We start from the raw sequence: 24,039 nt of genomic DNA, 5'->3' as shown, positions 1-24,039 counted from the left end.
TAAAATTTTACCTTCTATTGAAGAAATACATGGGCTTAATACACTACCAATGCCTAAGGTGGTGGAGGTAAATTCTCTTATGAAGTTCAATGATAATGATAATCCTCACAATATGCATCCTAGGCAATGCCTTTATGAGTTTGAAAACTACATTAGAAAACAAGATCACTTCAATGAAAATGTTATGAAACAATTGCAATATAATTCTGATATGATAGCTCGCTTGAGTGACTTGTTATTTAGAATATCAAATGATGTTAGAGGTGTTGGAAAACATGCTTCTATGGTTCAAACTTAGTTATAACAAGTTGCTAAATCTCAAAAAGAATTGCTTGATGAAATGAATCATAATATGGATGACTTTGCTATTAGAGTTGCAACTAGAGGAGGCAAAATGACTCAGGAACCACTTTATCCTGAGGGACACCCTAAAAGAATTGAACAATATTCACAAAGAAACAACACTAGTGCACCTAGTCCTTCTAGAAAGAAAAAGAAAAAGAAAAATGATAGGACTTTGCACACTTCTAGTGAACCTGAAATAGAAAAACCTCCTGATAATGATAATGAAATTTCTATCTCTGATGCTGAAACTCAATCTAGTAATGAACACTCACCTAATGATAATGAAAAAGACAATGATGAGGTTCATGAAGACTCTCAACCAACCAATGATAAAGAACTAGATAATGATGTTGAGATAGAACCACCTGTTGTTCTTGATAACCCACAACCTAAAAATAAAAGATATGACAAAAGAGACTTCATTGCTACAAAACACGACAAAGAAAGAGAACCATGGGTTCAAAAACCTATGCCTTTTCCACCTAAGTCAACTAAAAAGAATGATGATGAAGAATTTGAGCGCTTTGCTGAAATGTTGAGGCCTCCGCCCCGAGAGCCTGTGTGAGTTACCACGCCGACTACTACCCTCCAGGCTACTGATTCACTACCAACTTAGGCCAAAAGCCTAAGCTTGGGGGAGTACGTGTTTCTCACCGACATTATATTCATGTTCATATATCATTCCATTTGTTGGTGCTCACACTTTTTCATTGTATCATCCATGATTAGATCTATTTTTCTTTCTTTCTTCTTGTGTTTGAAAAACTTTAGAAAAACCAAAAAATTAGTTGTAGTAATTTACTTTCTATGCATGCTCAGTAGTAGTACAAAAAAGAAAATCCAAAAAGATTTCCATGTTCTTCTTTTGCTTGTTGGGAGCTTTCCCATGTAAATAGTTTTTCTCGTTTTTATTTTTATTTGCTTGTTAAAGAAAACCAAAAACTCCAAAAATATTTTAGTGTGTTTCTCCGAAATTCTTTTCTTTTATTCGAGTTGTACCAAGGAGAAGACCACGATGAAAATGTTGAGTGGCTCTCATATGAATAATTGTTGAACTAATAAAGAGCCCATTTTACCTTGTCTTCTCCTATTGAATAAAATGTTTGAAGATTCTAGCTTAGTCCATGGCACTCTTGCACTATTATTATTTTCTTATCATTCGGTCATGGAAGTGAAAGGCAATAATGACGATATTCGATGAGCTGGCCGTGGCAAAGAGAAACTGGTATGAACTCGACTTGTCTTGTCTGTGTAAATATGCTTAACCTAGTGCCCATGATTCAGCCCATTATGATTAAACATCTTTGTAATGACAATTAGAGATTATAGTTTCTCATGCCATGCATAAGTAGCTGGGAGTGGATAATGATTTATCTTGGATATCAACATAGCGTTAAGATGATTGTGATGTAGTATGATGATATGGTATCCTCCTCTGAATGTTCAAGTGGCTTGACTTGGTACATGTTCATGCATGTAGTTGAATCAAAACCAACATAGCCTCTATAATGTTTATGTTCATGGTGTTCATATCCTACTCATGCTAGTGTCCAATGTTACTTATGCATAATTCCTGGTTATGATCGTTGTTGCTCTCTAGCTGGCCGCTTCCCAATCTTAAATTGCTAGCCTTCGCCTGTACTAAGTGGGAATTCTACTTGTACATCAAAAACCTTGAACCCAAAGTTATTCCAACTGAGTCCACCATACCTACCTATATACGGTATTACACTGCCGTCCTAAGTAAATTTGCATGTGCCACCTCTAAAAACTTCTAAAAAATTATCCGTTTTGTGTGCCTGGATCGTTCATGGAACGACAGGAGGTGGTTAATATCTTCCGTGCTAAGCATGTTATCCTCAGGTCGAGTGTTTATTCACTCACTATCGCACGAGGAAATGGGCGGTAATAGGGATGCCCAGTCCCAAACTACAAAATACAAAAGAGTTGATCTCTTAAATAATCAAACAAAAACTCCCAATGGAGTCAAAACCTTTACTTTCCGCTTGGGAACCGCCACTAGCATGCTTAGCATGGAAAATGTTGATAACTGATGGTCGTGAAGTGAATTATAAGGGTGCATGTCTCAAAATATCATTTATCTCTGTTTTAAAAATTGAGATCTGGCACCTTTGCAAATCACTGCTTCCCTCTGCGAAGGGGCTATCAATTTACTTTTATGTTGTGTCATCACCTTCTATAAACAAGTGCCAGAAACTGAATAGAGCACATCGGTCATGATTTATGCATTGTGTAGAGCTAATTTTGGGTGCATCATGACTGGATCTTTTCTACCATGAATTACAATGTTTAGTCAATGCTTGAACTTTGGAGGTGCTCTGCATTTATGTTTTACGGTCTCAGAAAGGGCTAGCGAGATACCATTATTGTCATATTATATCATGGTTGTTTTGACAACATGTTGCCGTTTGAGATATCTTATTATTGCTCGCTAGCTGATTATGTCATTGATATGAATCATTATAATCTTTAAGAGTTATTGTTGACATGGTTAGTTATAATGTTGGCTGAAAACCTATGTGTTGTTTAAGCTTATTTATGCAAACAAGAGCAAAAGAGTTCGTAAAAGTTTTTCTTTCTCACTTTCAGTTTATCAACTGAATTGCTTGAGGACAAGCAAAGGTTTAAGCTTGGGGGAGTTGATACGTCTCCAACACATCTATTTTTTCTCACGCTTTTCCTCTTGTTTTGGACTCTAATTTGCATGATTTGAATGAAACTAACCCCGGACTGACGCTGTTTTCAGCAGAACTACCATGGTGTTGTGTTTGTGCAGAAATAAAAGTTCTCGGAATGGAACGAAACTCTTTGAGGATTTTTTATACCAATAATAAGAATTTCTGGAGCCAAGACCCACCGGAGAGGGGCCCCTGGGTGGGCACAACCCACCAGGGCGCGCCCCCTCTCCTGGTGTGCCCAGGTGGGTTGTACCCACCTGGTGGCCCCGCTGATGACCCCCATGATACTATAAATTCACATTATTCCAGAAAAAAAATCAGGGAGAAAGACCACTCATACAACATTCGGTCATCATTGGTCAGGTTCTAACTGTCTTTGACCTAAACTTCCTCCAGTTATAAAGTGGGCTAGGAGCTTTGTACGCATGTTGCCCATCTTTGAGATCATGCAAATTCCAAGGGAGTTCATTTTCAAGTCCTTTCAAGCCGGTTATTCTCTCCAAAAGATCTTGGGAAGTTACTTTCCCATACTCAACTATGGGAAACAAGTTGGTTCATCGCCTTTCTCTTGTCCATAAGTCTGTTATTGCTCTAAGAAGGCCTCCAGTTGCTCGTGCTCTCTGTTTTGACTCTGCAATTGAGGATTGTTCTATGGGCACGTTTTTCTGTCTGATGTGAAAATGAATGCTTTCAGTTTCAGTGCTGCTCCTGCCAAACATCCGACTCCTGATCGCAAAACAAGGACCGTGGTTGTTGACTCTAATGTGAGGCACAGTGCTCGGCTCTCTGCTCTGTGGAATTGTTTCAAGCACTCCTCCCCGGTCAGGCCTGCTTTCATGAAGAAACCCTCAACAAAGCCCACTAAGAAGCGCAAGGTGCAGCCAAATGATCAGCCAACACCCATGTGTCTACCTGATGGACCTCATGCTGTTGTTCCACCTCCTACTCCCATTGTTGTTATCCAATGTGTTGGTGGACACCTTGGCATTGCCCCTGAGAAGTTGACCAAGGAGAAGCTTAATGCTACATCCCGCAAGTCTATGTTTGCTTCTTCCAGTTTCAATGATAGTTAAATTATTGCATTGTTGGGGTTTATGGTTAACCCTTGTGAAAACCATTTATCTTAGGATTTGTTTTCTGTCTTGTCTAAACTTTTATTTGGCTATAAGGTTGAACTGGCTCTGTCATTACATGGTAGCCTTTTGTTGTTGCATTTATTATGGTCTGTAATGAATCAATACAACTTTAGGCACTGGAAAGTTTTATGTTGGAACGTACGTGGTCTGAATTCTGATGAACGGCAACGGACAGTCCGTCAGAAAATTGATGAAAGTGCTTGTTCGGTGGTTTGTTTGCAAGAAACTAAATATGAGATCATAGATCAATGTTATATTCATAAATTCTATCCAAGACGTTTTGATCATTTTATTTATGCGCCCTCAACTAGAGTGTCTGGTGGTATGATCATGTTGTGGAACTCTGCTATCTTTTCTGGCACGCTCATTCACTCTGCTAACTATGGTATTATTGTGGTGTTTAAGTCCAATCACAACTTTGGCTTTTGGATGCTTTTCATAGTTTATGGGCCCTGTCAAAACCCAGCACGAGAGGACTTTATTAACTGGCTGCATGATCTAGTTATTCCTGCTGAAGGTAACTGGCTCTTGTTGGGAGATTTCAACTTTTTATGCTCTATGGAAAACAGGAATAAACTTGGAGGAAATGTAAATGATATGTTCATTTTTAATTAAGTCATTGGGCAACTTGGCTTAATTGAACTTCCTCTCAAGGTCATAAGATATACTTGGTTAAATATGCAAAATGTGCCCCTCGAGCAGATTGATTGGTTCTTTACAACTGTATCTTGGACCTCTTGTTATCCTAACACTATGGTTTTGCCCTTGGCCAGGACAAATTCTGATCATGTGCCTTGTGTTGTGCAAATCAAAACTACCATCCCTAAAGCCAAGGGTTTTCGTTTTGAAAATTATTGGGCTAACTTACTTGTTTTTCTTGAATGTGTCAGAGAAACTTGGAGCAAACCAGTTGTAACATCCCAAATTTTCAATTTGGAATGTTATACACTAGATCATCATTGCATATCATATTTATTGCATTTTGGTTGATCCTAGAAATTTCACGCAACTCAAGGACCCTCGGAGAGAGTTGGGGATTTCGTTATTTTCATATTTGAGTTGTCTCAAATTTTGAAAATAGGATCATTTGATTTTATTTATTTTATCTTCAATTATTTCTATTACAAAAATATGAGAGAGGGAATAAAATGACTTTCCCAAAATAAAGAAATATTGAGGATTTAATAAAAAAAGATTTATTTTGGTTTTATTTGCTATTTTATTTGAATTTAGGAAAAATGCGTGTTTTTCAAAATTGCATTTAGGCCCCAAATAAATGTTCATCCTGTTCGGCTTGATTTTAGGAGTCGGGGAAAATTTATTTCGGGATTTTTGGAGTCCGTTTAGTATTCCTTTTGTTTTTTTTCTGAGCGTAACTTTATTTAAAAAAAACTGAACCGACCTACGGGCCGTGTTAGGCCCGGACTCCTCCGGCCTCAGCCTTTATAAGCCGCCGGCCCGCCCCGGGCTGAAACCCTAGCGCCCAGCCGCCGCCCCGCCGCCGCGCTGCACGGCCGCCCCGCGTAGCCGCCGCCGACCGCTGCCGTCCCGCCGCCCTAGCACCGCCGCCACCCGCCGGATCCGTGCCGGAGGTAGACCTCGCCGCCGCCGGTTTTTCCCGAAAAACCGTCCGGTTTTTCCGATGGTTTTGTTCGTTTTTTTAAGTTTCGGTTTTTTTAAAATAGATCGGTTTTTCGGTTTATTTAAATAGAGAGCGCTCGCTCATTCGTTCGTTTTAACGAACGTTCATCGTTTTTCTTTTTCTCGGAAAAAATTCGCGATTTTCCAGATCGCGATTTCTCATCCGATTTTCGTTTTAGTCTAACTTTTCGCTCGTTTATCGGAATCAGGCGATTCAAGTGCCTGGAGTTTCGTCTCGAAACCCTCTTTCCGTTTAACCAACTTAAACAAGTTTTTGCCCCTGTAAAAATTACCCTAGATCCAGAATAGTAAACGAAGCTTGTTTCTTTTGCCGTTTGCTTTTCGTTGCTTCGTTCGATTTGATTCTTTTTGCCAACCGGAGTTCTTAAGTTGAACTTTCTGGTTAGATCTCTTATTTGAGTTTTACTTGTGCATTAGTTAAGTACTTATTTGGATGCTTGTTTGTTTGCAATAGAGTACCCGGAGTACGCCGCTTGCTACTTCGAATCGCTAGGTTTCTCGGATCATCAGCAAGGCAAGTAACACTTTGATCATGCTTTCCAACTACCCAGTTTTATTGCATTAGATCTATCCTCACACATTGCATGATTAGGATCTAATTAAATTGTGGGTTTGGGAAGTAGTTGAGGTAGTACCTATTACCTGTTATTATCAAACCTTTGGGAGTTTCTTTTACGTTTGCTTATTATGCCATGCTATGCTAGTAGACGTGGATTGGGTGAGTGTATCCATGACAGATGTGAGATTGTTAATTAATGGTTTACTTAAGGTGGCAACTTAAATACACATCTGGGTGGATTGAGGCACCTGGGTATTCCAGCGATTGCCTGTTTTTCTTTATGGACCGCCACCCAGGCTCAAAGGGATCATGAGATTATTCATGCTAGAAACTTCCGTGTGCAGCCACAAGCTATTATGGGCTCTAGCGTAGTTGACTAAGTTGTGCGAACTCTTATAGTGGTAGACTAGCAGATGTAGGGGATGTAGGTTGGTACGGTCTACCCGTTCGTAAGGTGCTAGCGCTTCTGAAAGACTATGTCTTGGTCATCCGTTTCTCAAACACCATGTAGTGCGAGAATCCCAACGGAGGAGATCGAGTCTTGTGGGGAAAAGTGCGCAAACCTCTGCAGAGTGTATAATCTAATCATGGTTAGCCGTGTCCCCGGTTATGGACATCTTGAGTATCTAGTACCTGGATTATCATGTGAATCTCAACATGTTACTCTAAAATTAATTCTGTTGGGTTTTTTTAATGATGATGCTTAATTGGGATTGAGAATGCTGTCAACCATTCTCAATGCTTAACAATCACCATGATAGTTAAATAAAATTTATTCCTTTGCAGTAGGGGAAAATTGGCTTTACGCAAAACTGTAACCATAGAGCTTTCCACCAGCCAAATATGCATATAGAATAGCCTGATTATTCCATTACTCTCTATGTGTTACTTTGCAAGCATATTCCATGTGCTGACCCGTTTCGGGCTGCAATGTTAATGTTGCAGACTTTTCAGACGATGATTAAGGAGTTTTTAGGTCGTGGTTGTATACTCAGTGATGCCGTTGGAGTTGATGGACTCACTTATCTTCCAAGCCTTCCGCTGTTATCGTCATTAGATGGCCTTAAGCCATATTTATTGTAATAAGTTCTCTTTTGAGACACTCGATGTAATAAGTGTGTGATTGCTACTCTGTTATAAATCCTTCAAGTGCTGTGTGGTGTTAGCATTACTGATCCAGGGATGACACCTGAGCACAGAGATTGGACCGTTTGAGGTCTGGTCGCTACAAGATGGTATCAGAGCACACGCTGACTGTAGGACACGACCACTAAGCTAAAAGACCTAGATCACTACTCACTCTCCTCTCTTTTCTGACTTCTCATCTTTTCTACTCTTTTAGGATGGCGGATGCAAGGAACAAGTTCACTCAACCAGATGAAGATACACCCTTTGGACGTCACTTGAAGGAAGTCACTAGATACCTGAACATAGGAGTACCAAGCTTCACCGGAACCTACAACGCCACTTTACCTGAAGAAGAGCGCTGGATGATTCAAGTTCAAGTTCCAGGAAGGATGTTCATGCGAGTCATCCTCAACACTCGGCTGGATCGGAGTTCGAGGGACGTCATCGAGTTGAATGTGTGCAGAACTCGGAGGTGCCGTGCGTTCGGTACTTGATCGGTCGGATCATGAAGACGTACGACTACATCAACCGCGTTGTGCTAACGCTTCCGCTTTCGGTCTATGAGGGTACGTGGACAACACTCTCCCCTCTCGTTGCTATGCATCACCATGATCTTGCGTGTGCGTAGGATTTTTTTGGAATTACTACGTTCCCCAACAATATGGCCATCATCATCTTGTGCCTTTGATCTCCATCTCCAAAGCACCTTCATGATCACCATCGTCACCGGCTTGACACCTTGATCTTCATCGAAGCATCATTGTCGTCTCGCCAACTATTTCTTCTACGACTATCACTACCGCTTAGTGATAAAGTAAAGCAATTACATGGCGATTGCATTTCATACAATAAAGCGACAACCATATGGCTCCTGTCACCTGCCGATAACTCCGTTACAAAACATGATCATCTCATACAATAAAATTTAGCATCATGTCTTGACCATATCAGATCACAACATGCCCTGCAAAAACAAGTTAGACGTCCTCTACTTTGGTATTGCAAGTTTTACGTGGCTGCTACGGGCTGAGCAAGAACCGTTCTTACCTACGCATCAAAAACCACAACGCCGTATAGTGATTGCTTTTTGATCTTCAGAAAGAACCCTATTCATTGAATCCGATTCAACTAAAGTTGGAGAAACTAACACCCACCAGCCACCTGTGTGCGAAGCATGTCGGTAGAACCAGCCTTGCGTAAGCGTACGCGTAATGTCGGTCTGAGCTGCTTGATCCAACAATACCGCTGAATCAAGAATCAACTAGTGACGACAAGCAATATGTATATACCCACGCCCACAACTCCTTTGTGTTCTACTCATGCATATAACATCTACGCATAGACCTGGCTCGGATGCCACTGTTGGGGAACGCAGTAATTTCAAAAAAAATCCTACCCACACGCAAGATCTATCTAGGTGATGCATAGCAACGAGAGGGAAGAGTGTTGTGCATGTACCCTCGTAGACCGTAAGTGGAAGCGTTATGATAACACGGTTAATGTAGTAGAACGTCTTCACAATCCGACTGATCCTAGCACCGAAGATACAGAACCTCCGTGATCTGCACACGTTCAGCTCGGTGACGTCCCGTGAACTCTAGATCCAGCTGAGTGTTGAGAGAGAGTTTCGTCAGCACGACGGCATGATGACGGTGATGATGAAGCTACCGGCGCAGGGCTTCGCCTAAGCACTGCAACGATATGACCAAGGTGGATTATGGTGGAGGGGGGCACCGCACACAGCTAAACAATGTCAACTTGTATGTTCTAGGGTGCCCCACTACTCCCGTATATAAAGGAGCAAGGGGGGAGGCCGGCCGGCCCTTGGGGCGCCCAAGGAGGGGAGGAATCCTCCTCCTAGTAGGAGTAGGATTCATCCTTTCCTAGTCCTACTAGGAGGGGGAAGGAATGTAACATCCCAAATTTTCAATTTGGAATGTTATACATTAGATCATCAATGCATATCATATTTTATTTTGCATTTTGGTTGATCCTAGAAATTCTACGCAACTCAATGACCCACGGAGAGAGTTGGGGATTTCGTTATTTTCATATTTGAGTTTTCTCAAATTTTGAGAATAGGATCATTTGATTTTATTTATTTTATCATCAATTATTTCTATTACAAAAAAATGAGAGAGGGAATAAAATGAATTTCCCAAAATAAAGAAATATTGAGGATTTAATAATAAAATCAAATAAGATTTTATTTCGGAGTTTTTCGGTGTTTTATTTGAATTTAGGAAAAATGTGCGTTTTTCAAAATTGCATTTAGGTCCCAAATAAATGTTCACCTTGTGCGGCTTGATTTTAGAAGTCCGTGAAAATTTATTTCGGAATTTTTGGAGTCCATTTAGTATTTATTTTTATTGTTTTCTTCCGAGCAAAATATTTAAAAAAACGAACCGACGTACGAGCCGTGTCCGGATAGGACTCCGGCCCGAGGTGGCCTTTAAAAGCCGGCCCAGCCCCCGGGAGAAACCCTAGGCGCCTAGCCCCAAAGCCGCCGCCGCCACCCGCTCCCGCCTCGCGCCGCCCGTCGCCGCCGAGGTTCGTCGCGCCTCGACTTCCGTGCCATCGGTTTTTAAAAAAAAATTAGATCGGTTTTCGTCGGTTTTTTTAGATTCGTTTTTTAAATAGATCGGGTTTTCCCAGTTTATTTAAATAGCGAGCGTTTGTCCGTTCGTCCGTTCTAGCGAGCGTTCGTCGTTTTTCTTTTTCTCGGATTAAATCCGCGATTTTTCTGATCGCGATTCCTGATCCGATTTTCGTTTTAGTATAACTTTTCGCTCATTTATCGGAATCAGGCGATTCAAGCGCCTAGAGTTTCGTCTCGAAACCCTCTATCTGTTTAACCAACTTAAACAAGATTTTGCTACTGTAAAATATGCCCTAGATCCATATTACTAGAATGAAGTGTTTTCTTTCGCCGTTTGACTTTCGTTGCTTCGTTCGATTTGATTCTTTTTGCCAACCGGAGTTCTTAAGTTGAACCTTCTGGTTAGATCTCTTATTTGAGTTTTACCTGTGCATTAGATGAGTACTTATTGTATGCTTGTTTGTTTGTCTGCGATAGAATACCCGGAGTGCGCCGCCTGTTACTTCGAATCGTTAGGTTTCGCGGATCATCAGCAAGGCAAGTAACACTTTGATCATACCTTTTCTACTACCCAGTTTTCTTGCATTAGATCAATCCTCACACATTGCATGATTAGGATCTAATTAAATTTGTGGGATGGGAAGTAGATGAGGTAGTACCTATTACCTGTTTATTATCAAACCTTTGGGATTTACTTCTACGTTTGCTTATTATGCCATGCTATGCTAGTAGACGTGGATTGGGTGAGTGATATCCATGACAGATGTGAGATTGTTAATTAATGGTTTATATAAGGTGGCAACTTAAACACACATCTGGGTGGATTGAGGCACCTGGGTATTCCAGGACTTGCCTGTTTTTCTTTTGGACCGCCACCCAGGCTCAAAGGGATCATGAGACTATTCATACTAGAAACTTCCATGTGCAGCCACAAGCTATTATGGGCTCTAGCATAGTTGACTAAGTCGTGCGAACTCTTACAGTGGTAGACTAGCAGATGTAGGGGATGTAGGTGGTACGGTCTACCCGATCGTAAGGTGCTACCGCTTCTGAAAGACTATGTCTCGGTCATCCGTCTTCTCAAACACCATGTAGTGCGAGAAACCAAACGGAGGCGATCGAGTCTTGTGGGGAAAAGTGCGCAAACCACTGTAGAGTGTAATAAACTAATCATGATTAGCCGTGTCCCCGGTTATGGACATTTTGAGTATCTAGTACTTGGATTATCATGTGAATCTCAACATGTTACTCTAAATTAATTTTGTTGGGTTATGTTTAATGATGATGCTTAATTGGGATTGAGAATGTTGTCAACCATTCTCAATGTTTAACAACTACCATGATAGTTAAATAAAATTTATTCCTTTGAAGTAGGGAAAAATTGGCTTTACGCAAAACTGTAACCATAGAGCTTTCCACCAGCCAAATATGCATATAGTATAGCTATTTCATTCCATTACTCTCTATGTGTTACATTGCCAGCATATTCCATGTGTTGACCCGTTTCGGGCTACAACGTTAATGTTGCAGACTTTTCAGATGACGATTAAGGAGTTTTTAGGTCGTGGTTCTATACTCAGTGATGCCGTTGGAGTTGATGGACTCACTTATCTTCCAAGCCTTCCGCTTTTATCGTTACTAGATGGCCTTAAGCCATATTTATTGTAATAAGTTCTCTATGGAGACACTCGATGTAATAAGTGTGTGATTGCTACTCTGCTATAAATCCTCCGAGTACTGTGTGGTGTCAGCATTACTGATCCAGGGATGACATCGGAGCACAGAGATCGGACTGTTTGAGGTCTGGTCGCTACAGAGATGGTATCAGAGCACACGCTGACTATACGACACGACCACTAGGTTAGAGACCTAGATCACTATTCACTCTCTTCTCTTCTGACCTCTCATCTTTTCTACTCTTTAGGATGGCGGATGCAAGGAACAAGTTCACGCAACCGGATGAAGATACACCCTTTGGACGACACTTGAAGGAAGTCACTAGATACCTGAACATAGGAGTACCAAGCTTCACCGGAACCTACAACGCCACTTTACCTGAAGAAGAGCGCTGGATGATTCAAGTTCAAGTTCCAGGAAGGACGTTCATGCGAGTCACTGAGCCCATAGAGTTTTCTTTTGATGCACCAACTTGGAGTCTAGGAAAGAGCATGGCAGCTCACATCGCCATGGGACGCATTGGAGAAGTCTACCGAAATGATCTTAATGATACTATCTACCAGATTTGTAGGCGCCGAGATGAGCACTGGGAGATGATTAGCACCAGAAAGGATAGATCAGTTGCAGCTTTTATCCAGGAGTTAAACCAGCACATTCGACGCCAGGAGAACTAGATGTGTGCCGACATGATAGATCTGAAGAAGGCAAGGACAAGAATCAAGGAACTGGAGGTAGAGCTCAAGGCTACACGTGAAGATTATGAAGAGGAAATAGAAGTATTAGTGGAGAAGAATGACGATCTGATCAAGAAGATCGGAATATTTATGGGAGGCCCTACACCAGTAGAAGAAGACGAAGAACCCAAGGAGATTCTCCCGGAAGACTACATCATCATCGACGACACCGACTCGGATCCAGATGATAGCGATGATGACTACGTGGATGAAGCAGGAGCAGATATAATGGAGTCTGCAACCGAAGAATATTTATAGTAGACCACCTCATCAGTAGTAGTAGACCACCATGTAAATATAGTAGTCTGATCACTTTTGCGATAGTTAGATCGTTTGTATGCCCTTGTTTGATTGTTTGAATGAAGTGAATTGTTTGTTTTGCCTCATGTGCATATGGGTAGTGTTTTCTCTATAGACCCCTCTATTCTTAAATCTCATCTTTTATAAACCCTCAGATGCCTCCGAGACGTGACCCCGGATTTACCTTTCCGCCGAAGCTCACCCAGTTGATCCAGCAGCAGAACACGTTGATGCAGTTGCTAGTCCAGAATCAGAATCAGGGGAACAACAACAACAACCCACCCCCACCACCACCTGTTGATCACTTAGCCCGTTTTCTTAGGCTAAATCCGCCGGTGTTTTCCAGTAGCACCGAGCCGATAGTAGCAGATGATTGGCTCCGCAAAACAGCTAGGGAGTTGACCACAGCAGGATGCACGGATGCAGAAAAGGTGAAGTTTGCCGCACATCAGCTTGAAGGACCCGCAGCAGCATGGTGGGAGAATTTCACAACCACTTTTCCCGTAGACACTATCACGTGGGACCAGTTTCAGCAGGCTTTTCGAACTGCCCATGTTTCAGCAGGAGCTATGGCTATGAAGAAGCGAGAGTTTCGCAACTTGCGCCAAGGAGGACAGACTGTTGGCCAGTATGTGGAGGACTTTAGTAAATTAGCACGTTATGCCCCAGATGACGTTGCTATGGATGCAGCTAAGCAGGAGAAGTTTCTGGAAGGACTGAATGATGAGTTGAGCATGCAGTTGATGGTAGCAACCTTCAACAACTACCAGGAGTTGGTAGATCGTGCTCTCATGATTGAAGGAAAGCAGCGGCAGATTGAGAATCGCAAGAGGTAGTATGGACAAGGGAAGTACACTTTAGGAGCTCAGCAGAAGCCACGTTTCACCCCCAGACCGGGAGGACATTTTCAGCATACCCATGGAGGAGGTATCTCGCACAATCACAATGGCACTAAGAATGGTAATGGGAATGGAGGAGGTAACGACCAGAACCGCACCAACCCATCGACCCCAGCCAAGAGAGACCTGAGCCAAGTCACTTGCTTTAAGTGCTAGAAGACCGGACATTATGCCAATGAATGTCCTGAATCACAGAATGGAAATGGCAATGGAAGCTCTGGGAAGAAGCCGAACCCTTTCAATAGGGGACAGGTGAACCACGTTAACGTGGAGGAGGTTGAAGAGCAGCCGGATGCAGTAATCGGTAAGTTTTTGGTTAAGTCATTTACTGCACTTGTTATTTTCGATACTGGTGCATCACATTCATACATATCAAGGGGATTTGTGGATAAGTATAAACTGCCAACCCAAGCCCTTAGGTCACCCATGTTAGTAACCTCGCCTGGAGCAGAATATATGGCTAGCCTATGGTGTGATTGGTTGCCATTAAGGATTGGTAACTACGTATTTCCCTCAAACCTAATAGTGTTGGAATCACAAGGATTGGATGTGATATTAGGCATGGATTGGTTGTTGAGGTATGGTGGAAACATCGATTGCGCCAGTAAGTCGATCTTGCTTACCACCCCAGAAGGGAGAAGGATCAAGTATGTATCCCGACATGTGCCAAAGAGGACTCAAGCAAATTGTTTAATAGGAGTTGTGCAGGAAGAAGTACCAGTAGTGAAGGATTTCCTCGAAGTATTTCCAGAAGAGTTGTCAGGCATGCCACCAGATAGAGATATTGATTTTTTGATTGAGCTTTTGCCAGGCACAGGGCCAATATCAAAGAGACCATATAGGATGCCTGCAAAGGATTTGGTGGAAATTAAGAAGCAAATTAAGGAGTTACTGGATAAAGGATATATTCGCCCAAGTTCTTCACCTTGGGGATCGCCAGTACTTCAAGTGGAAAAGAAGGATGGATCGTTAAGGATGGTTGTTGATTATCGAGGTTTGAATGAAGTAACCATCAAGAACAAGTACCCACTACCAATGATCAATGATCTGTTTGATCGATTGCAAGGAGCTAAGGTATTTTCCAAGATCGATCTACGATCAGGATACCACTAGTTGCAGATTCGAGAACAGGATATACCCAAGACGGCTTTTACCACCAGGTATGGGCTGTACGAGTATACCGTTATGTCATTTGGTCTGACTAACGCACCTGCATATTTTATGAACATGATGAACAAAGTGTTTATGGAGTTCTTGGATAAGTTCGTCGTAGTGTTCATTAATGATATCCTGGTTTACTCGAAGAATGAAGAGGAGCATAAGGAGCATTTGCGTTTGGTGCTTGGTAAACTCAGAGAACATCAACTATATGCCAAGTTTAGCAAATGTGAGTTTTGGTTGACGGAAGTTGGATTTCTCGGACACGTTATATCCAGAGAAGGTATAGCGGTAGATCCCACTAAAGTTGATACCATGACCAAGTGGGAAGCGCCAACCACAGTTGGAGAGATCCAGAGTTTTCTTGGACTCGCAGTATACTACCGAAGGTTTATTGAGAATTTCTCAAAGATTGCAAAGCCTATGACGGAGTTGTTGAAGAAGGATACCAAGTTCATATGGATTGAGGAATGTGAAGCTAGTTTTCAGGAGTTGAAGAAACGTTTGGTTACCTCACCAATGTTGATTTTACCGGATCAGACCAAGGATTATGAGGTGTATTGTGACGCTTCACATCGAGGACTTGGAGCAGTTCTTATGCAGGAAGGAAGAGTTGTTTCATATGCCTCACGACAGCTTAAGCCTCATGAGTTGAATTATGCTACGCATGATTTGGAGTTAGCAGCCGTAGTGCATGCATTGAAGACTTGGAGACATTTTCTAATTGGAAACCATTGCGAGGTGTACACGGATCACAAGAGTTTGAAGTCTATTTTCACCCAAAAGGAGTTGAACCTCAGACAAAGGAGATGGTTGGAGCTCATCAAGGACTATGATATGAAATTGCATTATCACCCTCGCAAGGCTAACGTAGTAGCTGACACATTAAGCCGTAAGAGTCATGTCAACACCCTAATGACAGGAGATTTACCAAGGGAGTTAGCCGAAAATCTTCGAGAGCTATGCTTGGAAATAGTCCCGAAAGGCTACGTAGCAGCATTGGAGATTCAGTCTACGTTGATGGATAAGATCAGAGAAGCCCAAAAGACTGAAAAGGAGATTGCTTCTATTAAGGAGAAAATGAGCAAAAGAAAAGCTAAGGGATTTCATGAGGATGAGCACGATACCTTATGGTTTGAAGACCGTATCTATGTACCAAATGATTCGGAGATCAGGAAGTTAATCTTACAAGAGGCCCATGATTCACCATATTCGATTCACCCAGGAAATACCAAGATGTATTTGGATTTGAAGGATATATTCTAGTGGACCGAAATGAAGAAGGATATTGCAGAATATGTAGCAGTTTGTGATGTATGTCAGAGAGTAAAGGCAGAGCATCAGAAGCCAGCAGGATTGCTACAACCATTGCCGATACCCGAATGGAAGTGGGATAAGCTAGGCATGGACTTTATTACTGGATTACCCCAAACACGTTCAGGCTACGACTCGATATGGGTTGTAGTCGATCGTTCGACAAAGGTAGCTCATTTCATTCCCGTGAAGACTACCTATAACAGTGCAAAGTTGGCAAAGATATACATGACCAGGATTGTATGTCTACATGGAGTTTCAAGGAGCATTGTATCAGATAGAGGAACCCAATTTACCTCAAAGTTCTGGAATCAGTTGCATGAAGCTTTGGGAACCAGACTGGAGTTTAGCACAGCCTTCCATCCGCAGACAGATGGACAGACCCAGAGAGTTAATCAGATTTTGGAGGATATGCTGAGATCTTGTGCGCTAGATTACGGATCTAGTTGGGACGAGAATTTGCCGTATGCAGAGTTCTCTTACAACAACAGCTATCAATCCAGTTTGAAGATGGCCCCTTTCGAAGCTTTGTACGGAAGGAGGTGCAGGACCCCATTGTCTTGGGATGAAGTTGGAGACCGCCAGTTGTTTGGACTGGATCTGATAAAGGAGTATGAACATAAAGTGAAATTGATTCGCGATAGGCTCAAGGTAGCTCAGTCCAGGTAGAAGAGTTATGCAGATTCTAAACACAAGGAGACAGTTTACGAAGTCGGAGACGGAGTTTATCTTCGAGTATCACCACTTCGAGGAGTTAAGCACTTTGAAGTTAAGGGAAAGTTAGCGCCACGTTTTGTAGGACCATACAATGTTTTGGAGCGTATGGGAGAAGTGTCCTACAAATTGGAATTGCCCGAAGGATTGTCAGGAGGTCACGACGTGTTCCACGTTTCCCAGCTGAAGAAATGCCATGCAGAGATGGCTGAAATACCGCTGAGAGATACGGTACCACTGGAAGCAATTCAGTTGGACAGTGAATTGACCTATGAGGAGAAACCAGTTAAGATTCTAGAGTATGCCAGTCGAGTCATGCGCAGCAAAGTTATCAAGTTTTGCAAGGTTCAATGGAGCGACCACATAGAGGATGAAGCCACCTGGGAGCGAGAGGAAGATTTGCTGAAGGACCACCCTCACCTATTTTCTAGCCAACCCGAATCTCGAGGGCGAGATTCATCTTAAGGGGGGTAGGTTTGCAACATCCCAAATTTTCAATTTGGAATGTTATACACTAGATCATCATTGCATATCATATTTATTGCATTTTGGTTGATCCTAGAAATTTCACGCAACTCAAGGACCCTCGGAGAGAGCTAAGGATTTCGTTATTTTCATATTTGAGTTGTCTCAAATTTTGAAAATAGGATCATTTGATTTTATTTCTTTTATCTTCAACTATTTCTATTACAAAAATATGAGAGGGAATAAAATGACCTTCCCAAAATAAAGAAATATTGAGGATTTAATAAAAAATCAAATAAGATTTATTCTGCTTTTATTTGCTATTTTATTTGAATTTAGGAAAAATGTGCGTTTTTCAAAATTGCATTTAGGCCCCAAATAAATGTTCATCCTGTTCGGCTTGATTTTAGGAGCCGGGGAAAATTTATTTTGAGATTTTTCGAGTCCGTTTAGTATTCCTTTTGTTTTTTTTCTGAGCGTAACTTTAAAAAAACTGAACTGACCTACGGGCCGTGTTAGGCCCGGACTCCTCCGACCTCAGCCTTTATAAGCCGCCGGCCCGCCCCGGGCTGAAACCCTAGCGCCCAGCCGCCGCCCCGCCGCCGCACTACGCCGCACTGCGCCGCCGCCCCGCCGCCTCGCCGCCGCGCTGCGCCGCTGCCGCGCCGCCCTAGCACCGCCGCCGCCCGCCGGATCCGTCGCTGGAGGTAGACCTCGCCGCCGCCGGTTTTTCTCAAAAAACCGTTCGGTTTTTCTGACGGTTTTGTTCGTTTTTTTAGTTTCGGTTTTTTTAAATACATCGGTTTTTCCGGTTTATTTAAATAGCGAGCGTTCGCTCGTTCGTTCCTTTTAACGAACGTTCGTCGTTTTTCTTTTTCTCGGAAAAAATCCGCGATTTTCCAGATCGCGATTTCTGATCCGATTTTCGTTTTAGTCTAACTTTTTGCTTGTTTGTCGGAATCAGGAAATTCAAGCGCCTGGAGTTTCGTCTCAAAACCCTCTTTCCGTTTAACCAACTTAAACAAGTTTTTGCCACTGTAAAAATTACCCTAGATCCAGAATAGTAAACGAAGCTTGTTTCTTTTGCCGTTTGCTTTTCGTTGCTTCGTTCGATTTGATTCTTTTTGCCAACCGGAGTTCTTAAGTTGAACTTTCTGGTTAGATCTCTTATTTGAGTTTTACTTGTGCATTAGTTGAGTACTTATTGCATGCTTGTTTGTTTGCGATAGAGTACCCGGAGTGTGCCGCTTGCTACTTCGAATCGCTAGGTTTCCCGGATCATCAGCAAGGCAAGTAACACTTTGATCATGCTTTCCAACTACCCAGTTTTATTGCATTAGATCTATCCTCACACATTGCATGATTAGGATCTAATTAAATTGTGGGTTTGGGAAGTAGTTGAGTTAGTACCTATTACTTGTTATTATCAAACCTTTGGGAGTTTCTTTTATGTTTGCTTATTATGCCATGCTATGCTAGTAGACGTGGATTGGGTGAGTGTATCCATGACAGATGTGAGATTGTTAATTAATGGTTTACTTAAGGTGGCAACTTAAATACACATCTGGGTGGATTGAGGCACCTGGGTATTCCAGCGATTGCCTATTTTTCTTTATGGACCGCCACCCTGGCTCAAAGGGATCATGAGATTATTCATGCTAGAAACTTCCGTGTGCAGCCACAAGCTATTATGGGCTCTAGCGTAGTTGACTAAGTTGTGCGAACTCTTAAAGTGGTAGACTAGCAGATGTAGGGGATGTAGGTTGGTACGGTCTACCCGTTCGTAAGGTGCTAGCGCTTTTGGAAGAATATGTCTCTGTCATCCGTTTCTCAAACACCATGTAGTGCGAGAATCCCAACGGAGGAGATCGAGTCTTGTGGGGAAAAGTGCGCAAACCTTTGTAGAGTGTATAAACTAATCATGGTTAGCCGTGTCCCCGGTTATGGACATCTTGAGTATCTAGTACCTGGATTATCATGTGAATCTCAACATGTTACTCTAGAATTAATTCTGTTGGGTTTGTTTAATGATGATGCTTAATTGGGATTAGAATGCTGTCAACCATTCTGAATGTTTAACAACCACCATGATAGTTAAATAAAATTTATTCCTTTGTAGTAGGGCAAAATTGGCTTTACGCAAAACTGTAACCATAGAGCTTTCCACCAGCCAAATATGCATATAGAATAGCCTGACATTACTCTCTATGTGTTACTTTGCCAGCATATTCCATGTGCTGGCCCGTTTCGGGCTGCAACGTTAATGTGCATACTTCTCAGACGACGATTAAGGAGTTTTTAGGTCGTGGTTCTATACTCAGTGATGTCGTTGGAGTTGATGGACTCACTTACCTTCCAAGCCTTCCGCTGTTATCGTCATTAGATGGCCTTAAGCCATATTTATTGTAATAAGTTCTCTTTTGAGACACTCGATGTAATAAGTGTGTGATTGCTACTCTGTTATAAATCCTTCAAGTACTATGTGGTGTCAGCATTACTGATCGAGGGATGACACCTGCGCATAAAGATTGGACCGTTTGAGGTCTGGTCGCTACACCAGTCCATAGTAAATCTTCTACAGCTATCATCTCTACAAAGTTTAAAGCCCTTGGGTTTGCTCTCAAACACTAGCAAATCAACCTTTCTAAGGTTAAATCTTTGATCTCTGACTACAACAAAGTGATTCATTTTTTGGATGGTTTGGAAGAGCAGAGGCCTTTGTCTGTGCCCGAGTCTAATTTCAAAATGATAATAAAACTTCATCTGGAGGATATTCTTAGGTTACAATTTATTTACTGGAAGCAGAGATGCAAAATCAGGGGCATCAAAGTTGGGGGAGGAAAACAGAAAAATTTCCCATGCCATGGCTACTGAGCGCTATAGGTCCAACACTGTTTCTAGTATTACCTCTGAAGACAGACAGGTGGTGTCTGATCATGCAACAATAGCAGGGCTTTTTTGCAGGATTTTAAACAGAGGATGGGTTGCCCTAATGGCACTCATATGGGCTTTGACATGCCAAATATTACTAAAAGAGTTGAGGGACTTGATGAGTTAACTAGGCCTTTTACTGAGGAGGAAATTGATATTGTGATTAAGGAAATGCCACCGGACAAAGCTCCTGGACCTGATGTCTTCACTGGCCTTTTTCTAAAGAAGTGTTGGGCTATAATTAAGGTTGATTTCATGCAATTGGTCAAGGAGTTTTCTGAAGGGAAGCTTGATCATGAGTGTATTAATAGCTCTCTCATAACTCTGATTCCAAAAAAGCTCAGTCCTGAGGGATTGAATGATTATAGACCAATATCTCTTACCAACACTTGCTTGAAGATTCTTACAAAGATCTTGGCCAATGGACTGCGGAAAGTTATTCTATCTTGCATTCATCAAAATCAGTATGATTTTTTAAAGTCTAGATCCATACAGGATTGCCTGGGCTGGTGCTTTAAATATATACATCAATTTCATGCCTCAAAAAGACCCATTGTGCTTTTGAAATTGGATTTCACAAAGGCTTTTGATACTATTGAGCATGATGCCATTCTTAGGATTCTAAAATACAAATGATTAAATGATAAGTGGATCTTGTGGATGCATAGTATTCTGTTATCAGGTACCTCCTTTGTGTTACTCAATGGTGTGCATGGGCATCACTTCAAATGTAAGAGAGATGTTAGGCATGGTGATCCTATGTCACCCTTGTTGTTTGTGCTTGTTGTTGATCTTATGCAATCTGTGGTCAATGACATGTGCTCAAAAGGAATCTTAACACTTCCAATCCCAACCCAATGTCAGGATTATCCCATAGTACAATATGTTGATGCCACTTTAATTGTTTTACCTGCTTTAGATCATCAGCTTCTGGCTCTCAAATATATGCTTGAAGTTTTTGTTGCCTCAACTGGGTTGTCAGCCAACTTTGCAAAATCTTCAATGGTGCCTATGAACATTTGACATGATGAGGTCAACAGAATAGCTTCTATCCTGGGTTTCAAGTTGGGGACCATGCCTTTCACCTACTTGGGTTTACCAATGGGAACTACAAGGCCTTCCATTCATGATCTCATGCCTTAAGGGCAGAGAATTGAGAGAAGGCTCTTTGCCACTTCTTGCTTTCTGAATCAAGGCAGTAGGCTCCAACTGCTTCAGTCTGTGCTAACTTCAATGCCCATATATTTTCTATGCACTCTTGTAATTCATCCTGGTATTCTAAAGCAAATTGAACACATTCAGAGGTAATGTGAGGAATTATGAAACACCCGGACAATTTCTTGCTTCTCGGGATTTGGTATGTATACCTAAAAATAAAGGAGGACTTGGTGTTATTAATCTGAGAGTGCAAAATGAGGCTCTGCTTACGAAATTCTTGCACAAATTCTACAACCACCATGACATCCCTTGGGTTAATCTCATCTAGGATTCTTATTACCATGGATCTGTACCACACACCACTGCTCTATGTGGATCTTTCTGGTGGCATGATGTCTTTAAACTTGCTCACAAATACTGTCAACTGGCCATTCCAAAACTGGGAAGTGGAATATCTATAATGTTTTGGACTGACAACTCGGTTGCCGACCTTAATGGTTCTTCCATCAGCCAAAAATTTCCTAGGCTTTTCTCCTTTGTTGCTGATGGATAGTTACCAGTCTCTCAAGTCCTTTCCGAGGAACTGCTCTCTGGCTTGCGTTTACCTTTGTATGTCCAAGCTTTTGAGGAGTTGGATAGTTTGCAACAATTAATGGAGGTGTATGTCTGCTCTCAGGAGCATGATACTGTTGGGGAACGTAGTATTTCAAAACATTTACCTACAAGCACGCAAGATCTATCTAGGAGATGCATAGCAACGAGACGGGATAATGTGTCCACGTACCATCGTGGACCGAAAGCGGAAGCGTTTAGTAACGCGGTTGATGTAGTAGAACATCTTCGCGATTCAACCGGTCCTAGCACCGAACGTACGGCGCCTCCGTGTTCATCACACATTCAGCTCGATGACGTCCCTCAAACTCTTGATCTAGTTGAGGATGAAGGAGAGTTCCGTCAGCACGATGGCATGGTGACGGTGATGATGAAGTTACCGGCACAGGGCTTCACCTAAGCACTACGATGATATGACCGAGGTGTGAAACTATGGAGGGGCCACCGCACACGGCTAAGAGAAGACTTGTTTGTCTATGGGGTTCCCCTGGCCACGTATATAAAGGAGGGGAGGGAAGAGGTGGACGGCCCAAGGGGGGCGCGCTAGGTGTGGGGAATCCTACTAGGACTCCCTAGTCCAAGTAGGATTCCCCTCCTCTTTCCTATTCCTAGTAGGAGAAGGAGGGAAGGAGAAGGAGGAGAGAAGGAAAGGCCCCCCCAACCCTAACCCAATTCAGATTGGGCTTGGGGGGCGCCACTCCTTCGCCGGCCTCCTCTCTTCCACCACTAGGCCCATGAGGCCCAATAACTTCCTTGGGGGGAACTTTTACAAATTCTATTTGCTCTTGTTGTTGTAAATATGTAAAACCAGCATTCAGGTTTTTAGCAAAGATTATGAACTAACCATATTCACAATAACACTTAGGTCTCATGTTTACTCATATCAATGAAATAATCAACTAGCGAGCAATAATAATAAATCTCGGATGAAAACACTTTCTCAAAATAATCATGATATGATATGACAAGATGGTATCTCGCTAGCCCTTTCTGAGACCGCAAAACATAAATGCAGAGCACCTTTAAAGATCAAGGACTGACTAGACATTGTAATTCATGCCAAAAGAGATCCAGTCAAGTCATACTCAATGTAAACTAATAGTAATGAATGCAAATGACAGCGGTGCTCTCCAACTGGTGCTTTTTAATAAGAGGATGATGACTCAACATAAAAGTAAATGGATAGGCCCTTTGTAGAGGGAAGCAGGGATTTGTAGAGGTGCCAGAGCTCGGTTTTGAAATAGATATGAATAATATTTTGAGCGGTATACTTTCATTGTCAACATAAAAACCGAGAGATCTCGATATCTTCCATGCTACACACATTATAGGCGGTTCCCAAACAGAATGGTAAAGTTTATACTCCCCATCCACCAACAAGCATCAATCCATGGCTTGCTCGAAACAACGAGTGCCTCCAACTAACAAGAGTCCCGGGGGAGTTTTGTTTGCAGTTATTTTGATTTGATTTGCATAATGCATGGGACTGGGCATCCCGATGACCAGCCATTTTCTCGTGAGTGAGGAGTGGAGTCCACTCCTCTTGAGAATAACCCGCCTAGCATGGAAGATACAGACAACCCTAGTTGATACATGAGCTATTCGAGCATACAAAACATAATGTTTATTTGAAGGTTTAGAGTTTGGCACATACAAATTTACTTGGAACGGCAGGTAGATAGCGTATATAGGTAGGTATGGTGGACTCATATGGAACAACTTTGGGGTTTATGGAGTTGGATGCACAAGCAGTATTCCCTCTTAGTACAGGTGAAGGCTAGAAAAAGACTGGAAAGCGACCAACTAGAGAGCGACAATAGTCATGAACATGCATTAAAATTAATCAACCTCGAATGCAAGCATGAGTAGGATATAATGCACCATGAACATAAATATCGTAGAGGCTATGTTGATTTTGTTTCAACTACATGCGTGAACATGTGCCAAGT

This window comes from Triticum urartu, chromosome 5 (assembly GCF_003073215.2).
Source record: "Triticum urartu cultivar G1812 chromosome 5, Tu2.1, whole genome shotgun sequence".
Classification (NCBI taxonomy): Eukaryota; Viridiplantae; Streptophyta; class Magnoliopsida; order Poales; family Poaceae; genus Triticum; species Triticum urartu.
Note: the sequence above shows the minus strand (reverse complement) of the source record.